The 6,364-nt window shown below is 50.2% G+C and overlaps 1 protein-coding gene across 2 annotated transcripts in view; it reads left to right on the top strand.

The window, feature by feature from the left end:
* Nucleotides 1–6,364, top strand: part of CFAP97 (cilia and flagella associated protein 97) — a 55,472-nt gene continuing 49,108 nt past the window's right edge. The window contains exon 1 of one of the 2 annotated variants that reach the window (XM_077815545.1): nt 1–70. The gene's annotated coding sequence lies outside the window, so the exon portion shown is untranslated. Of the gene's footprint in view, nt 179–6,364 lie in introns of both variants that reach the window. The other variant, XM_077815547.1, reaches the window with a different exon arrangement.

The raw sequence follows: 6,364 nt of genomic DNA, 5'->3' as shown, positions 1-6,364 counted from the left end.
GGCTTGTTGCTGGCGCCTGGGCGAAAGGCGCGGGGGCCCAGAGCCGAGCTGCTGCGGCGCAGCCATCTCCGTGAGTTTCCGCCCGCGGGGCCCGGGCCGGGGGAGGAGGCTGCTGGGCACCATCCGCCCGGCGCTACTGGAGGCTCCTGCTGTGCCCACAGCAAAGCTCAGCCCCGGGGTAAGGGCGATGGGAGCGTAGCCCCTGCCCGGGGCACCCTGGCGTCAGGCTCCCGGAGGCGGCGGGGCTGCCCTGCCCGGAAAGGGGGCGGCCCTAGCGGCGGTGTGGGATGGTAAACCTGCCGCCTGTGCGCTCCCCTCCCCTGAGCATCCTCGCCGATGCCCGCGGCTAGAGCCCCCGCTAGTTTTCCCCGGGGGCCCACGCCTGTCTGCGCTCCGCCTTCTCCCTCTCCCCGGGTCCCAGCCTCCCCCTCCCCCCTGTCCTCGGCCACATGCACACAGGCTGTCCCTCCGGGTGGGCATGCCCTGCCTGGGGCGAGCCATAGCTGCAGGCTGTGCTCTCCTGCAGCATCCCCGAGAGGGCAGCGGCCCTACAGGCAAAGGCACCGTGTAATTAGCAAGCCTTGGAAAACGGGAAATTTTAATTATACATTTTGTATTATATTTTAGTGAGGTTGCTTCCCCCTGCACCCTCCACAAGGATTTTATTGGTTTGCTTCTTGAGTCCCTGCCTGAGTGACACTTATGTAGGTGTCTGTTTAGTGTGGAGGTTGGTTGAGCTATATTTGGAGAGTTTCTGCTTGCCTTGAAAACCTGAATTAAATCAGGTTTCAATTAAATATCCATATTTACCAACTTTCTGTGTCTCCCCTTCCCCATCTGTGTTGATTAGCAAGGTATTTGTATGGAAATCAAAGCCCTTTCCTTTAGATAATGTGTCTTCCAACTACCTTATTCATTTAGTGGTACCTCAATTTAATATCTGTAACAGGATTGCTTGTGTGATAGTGGATTGTTTTGGGTCAACCACTGGATTGCAGTATTGCGGAATTAATTGGGCTAGAAAAAGAGATGGGAGTGATGGGATAGGAAATACAGAAGAGTGACATTTTAATAGCACTTAGTAAAATATTTTGTAAGCTGCTTATATGTAATGGAGCTTGGTCATTGGGTCTAAGTATTACACATTTGGCAAAAATGTCTTAACTCAGCAAACTAGAACACAATTGTAGCATAATACTTATGAATGACTTACTCCTGGTGAATTATACGATCTCAATAATGTTATATGTTTGGCCAATGTTTCTTAAGTGTCTTCCTCTGACTTCCTTGGAATTAAATAATTCTAGCCCTTTGTTTTACATAATTCTGTCTTCTTTGCTGTTATCAGTAGTAATACAAACCTGTATAACAACTTAACTACTCAAGTTTTGTGTGGGATCTGTAAACCCCTTTAAGTAAGGTGCAACTTGCTCAAACTCTGTATACATTGAAAGTATGTATACTCTTTCTGCACCAAACAAAATAAAGAAGAACAATACAATTTGTGATCTTAGATAAGTATTGTTGGGCATCTCAGGGGATATTACATAATATACAGCAGTGCATACCACACATATGAAGTATTGTCTATACATTCTCAAAGCCTGTTAAAGAAGCAATTATGGTTTAAATATAGTCAACATGGTTTGCATCCGCACAATAACTGTTCAATGGCACGTTGCGTAATAGCACGTAAGCCTTGCTAGAAGTTTTCCTCTTCAGTATGGTGCTCATAGACTCCTAGATATTAAGGTCAGAAGGGGCCATTATGATCATCTAGTCTGACCTCCTGCACAATGCAGGCCACAGAATCTCACCCACCTGCTCTTGCGATAAACCTCTCACCTATGTCTGAGCTATTGAAGTCCTCAAATCATGGTTTAAAGACTTCAAGGTGCTGAGAATCCTCCAGCAAGTGACCTGTGCTACATGCTATAGAGGAAGGCGAAAAACCCCCAGGACCTCTTCCAGTCTGCCCTGGAGGAAAATTCCTTCCTGACCCCAAATATGGCGATCAGCTGAACCCTGAGCATGTGAGCAAGATTCACCAGCCAGATACCCAGGAAAGAATTCTCTGTCGTAACTCATTTCCCACCCTATCTAACATCCCTCATTGGGCCTATTTACCATGAATAGTTAAAGATCAGTTAATTGCCAAAATCATATTATCCCATCATACCGTCTCCTCCATAAACTTATCGAGTTTAATCTTGAAGCCAAATAGATGTTTTGCCCCCACTGCTTCCCTTGGAAGGCTATTCCAGAACTTCACTCCTGTGATGGTTAGAAACCTTTGTCTAATTTCCAAGTCTAAACTTCCTGATGGCCAGTTTACATCCAGAGTTTTGCTGAAACTGGCTTAATGGTAACATGTAAAGGGCTAATCACAGAACTGTTAATCCTTTGTGTCAGACAATCCACATCACAACATTAGCTAGGGCCTTGGCTACACTTGGAGATGTACAGCATACTGTGAGTTAAACCCGCCTTTGTACAGCTGAGTAGGGAAAGCGCTGGAATCTGTCCACATTGCCACCTGCCAGCGCACTCTCGTGGCCACATTTGTGGCACTTGCAGTGGCATTGGGAGAGGTGCATTATGGGCAGATATTCCACAGAGCACCTCTTCCCATTCTGGTGTTGTGGGTTGTGGGAAGGGAGTGTGGGATGCGGGGCATTCTGGGTCCTGTCCCAACGCCCCGTGATGCATCGCTTCGCATCCCAGCAATCCCTGTGTTTCCGTCCACATTTGGCGCCCATCTTTCAACGGTTTCTGTGCAGCGTGATCTGTGTTCCGTTTCGGTCTCTGGGAAATGGAGCCCGAACTGCTCAGGAGTACGCTGACGAATCTCGCCAGCACGTCATGTTTGTCAGTCGAGCTATTCCTTAAGATCCAAAGTGACAGTGAGGAGTCCGACGATGATATTGAGTCGTGTAACGGGTACGGCACAAGATTGCTTGTGGCATTCACGGACATGCTCAGCACTGTGGAACGCCACTTTTGGGCTCAGGAAGCAAGCACTGAGTGGTGGGATCACATCGTCATGCAAGTCTGGGATGACAAGCAGTGGCTGCAGATGAGATGAGAAAAGCCACTTTCATGGGACTGTGTGAGAAGCTCGCCCCGACCCTGCGGCGCAAGGGGACGAGTTTGAGAGTTGCCCTGATGGTGGAGAAGTGGGTGGCTATTGCACTCTGGAAGCTGGCAACTCCAGACAGTTACCGATCAGTCGCGAACCAGTTTAGAGTGGGAAAGTCAACCGTTGGACTTGTGTTGATGCAAGTTTGCAGGGCCATTAATCGCATCCTGCTCAGAAGAACCGTGACTCTGGGTAACGTGCAGGACATTGTGGATGGCTTTGCACAAATGGGTTTCCCTAATTGTGGAGGGGTGATAGATGGGACTCATATTCCTATTCTGGCACCACCCCACCTAGCCTTCGAGTACATTAATCGGAATGGATATTTCTATATGGTTCTCCAAGCGCTTGTGGATCACTGTGGGTGTTTCATTGACAGTAACGCAGGCTGGCCCGGAAAGGTGCATGATGCACACATCTTTCGGAACACTGGCCTGTTCAGGAAGCTGCAGGCCAGGATTTTTTTCCCAAAGAGGAGGATCACAGTGGGGGAAGTCGAAATGCCCATTGTGATCCTTGGAGACCCCACTTATGTGTTAATGCCATGGCTCATGAAACCCTACACAGGGAGCCTTGACAGAAGCAAGGAACGGTTCAAGTACAGGCTGAGCTGGTGCCGAATGACTGTGGAGTGTGCTTTTGGCCTTTTAAAGGGCCGCTGGTGATCTCTGTATGGGAAGCTGGATTTGGTCGAACACAGCATCCCTGCAGTTATATCTGCGTGCTGTACCCTCTATAATATTTGTGAAGGGAAGGGTGAAATCTTTACTCAGGCATGGACCTCTGAGATTCAACACCTGGAGGCTGAATTTGCACATCCAGAGAGCAGGGCTATTAGAGGGGGCCAGCGCGGGGCTGCAAGGATTAGGGATGCCTTGAGGGAGCAATTTGAGGCTGAAAACCACCAGTAATGTCTGGTGCCCTGCATGGGAGTGAAGTGCAGTGGTTCCAATGTTAGTAGGAATCTGTGTTTGCTAAGCTGACTTGCAGTGCCTAAGGTATCTTTTACTTTATGCAATAATAAAGAATGTTTTCAAAGCCAAAAACTCTATTTATTGAAAAGAAAATTCATTTATTGAAAAGAAACACAACTGCTTGAGAAACAGAAAGGGCAAGGGGGTGGGGTGGGGAACGGTTCAATCATAGATTTGCGTATGTCCTGTTCTCATATTCAGCCTTCCTGTCTGAAGTGCCGTGCAATGAAAGCTGCACTTCGGGATGGCTATAATTCAGGATGGGGGTTGAGTGCGTGGGTTAGGGTCGTAGTTTTCAGGGCTGGGTAGTGAAGCTACAGGTGTTGGAGGCAGCTGCTGGCGATAAGAACCCGGATGTTGGGGAAAGTGGGTTGGAGGTGACATGAGGGCACAAGGGAAAGAGTTTTGGGACAATGGCTGTGGGAGGGAGGGCGGTAGTGCTCTGCCTGCATGGCTTCGAGTGCCGGATAGAGTCCGCTTGGCGCTCCATGTTGCTTATCAGCCGATCCGTGCTTTACTGCCGGAGCTCCGTGCTTTGCTTGCGGGGCACTGCATTTTCCTGGCAGATCCTGCTTTCGCTCTTCCCTCCACTCCTGCGCTTTTTGATTCTCTTTAAGAGATTGCTGCATCACTTCTTACAGCGTGTCGTCTTTGCTTTTTCGTGGCCTCTTCCCGAGTCTTTGCAGTCACTTGGCTGGTCATAACACGGACTGCTGAGATCTCAAGGTTGCATCTGTAAAGGCAAAATGCAATACTTAACAGAGGCAGCATTGTTTATACCAGATAGAGTAATGATTCCCCCAAACTTAAGGACGGCACACACAGTCTACACACTAGCATAATTTTTCCATCCCAAAGAGAGTGCACGTAACCCACGGGAGCCCCAAAATGGTGAGTAAGCACAGGGTCAAGGGGGACTGATTGTTTCATGGCTGTACTGTCCTCTGGGTTTCTGTGCCTTGGGGAGAGCCAGCAGCTGCAGGAAGCCCCTATACCGAACACTGTCCCAACATTTTCCACAGGAGTCCATTCTGGAAGATATCTCGCTGCTGAGGGTGACCTGGGAAGCAAGGGAGGGTCTTCTACTGCAATGCAGCTTCTGCCCTGGCCCATATGCAGCTTGCCTGTATGCAGCAATGATCCCCTCGCAGCACAGTGGCAAGTACACGTTAGCCTAACTGGGACAAGGACCACGGTGGCTCTCCCAATAAACCTGCACAAGCGCATTGCCCACGTTCTGGATGAGACTTTCGAAGAGATAATGGAGGCTGATTACCACAATGCGATAGAGCACGTCAATGCGCTATTCCGCATCTAGGCATGCGTGCAGCCCTAACCCTCCTCGCCCAAAGAGCCCGCACTGAAAAAATTCCTTCCCAAAAAAAAAGCCACTTACCAGGAACCTGCTCTTCTGTTTGTCCTCCACCAAGTACCGGCTGCTGCGACTGGCTACCTTCCTCCTGGCTGCATGCCTCCAGGGATTCTGGGGTTTCTCCCCCTGCCCCAGCACCCTCACTCCTGCTTTTCTCCTCCTCCTCCCGCTCTGAAGTGTCCATGGTGGTGCTCGGAGTGGAGGTGGGGTCGCCCCCAAGTATCGCGTCCAGCTCTTTGTAGAATTGGAAGGTCACGGGGGGAGCACCTGAGCGGCCGTTTGCCTCATGGGCTTTGTGGTAGGCACTCCACAGCTCCTTCACTTTAATCCTGCACTGCAGTGCGTCCCGGGCATGGCCCCTTTCCCTCATGCCCCTTGATATCTGCCCGAAGGTATTGTAATTCCTATGGCTGGAGCGCAGCTTCCTCCCCCCAAACATTGATGAGGTTCAGCAACTCTCCACTGCTCCATTTTGGGGCTCACCTGGTTCGTGGAGGCATGGTCACCTGGAAAGATTTGCTGAGAGCACTCCATGCCTGGCTGAGCAAACAGGAAGGTGATTTTCAAAAGTCCCAGAGAATCTAAAGGGTGGGTCTGACGGTTGGTCACCTGAGGCCAGGGCAATAGAGTTCGAACTGATGACCAGAGTGGCTAGAACAGGCATTGTGGGATACTTCCGAATACTTCTGGAGGCCAATCAGAGCGCATTGGGCAGCCACACTGGTGCCGCAGCAAACTGTATTCCTCTGGGGAAGATGGAGGACCAGCAGAGCTGTAGCTGCGGAGACACAGAGCTGTACGTGCTTGCCAGTGTGGACAGGGAGTGAGGTACAGCGCTCTGGGCGGCTTTATTGCACTGTAACTCGCAAGTGTAGCCAA

Source organism: Eretmochelys imbricata, chromosome 4 (genome assembly GCF_965152235.1).
Source record: "Eretmochelys imbricata isolate rEreImb1 chromosome 4, rEreImb1.hap1, whole genome shotgun sequence".
NCBI classification, from domain to species: Eukaryota; Metazoa; Chordata; order Testudines; family Cheloniidae; genus Eretmochelys; species Eretmochelys imbricata.
This window is presented reverse-complemented; position numbering and strand designations above follow the sequence as displayed.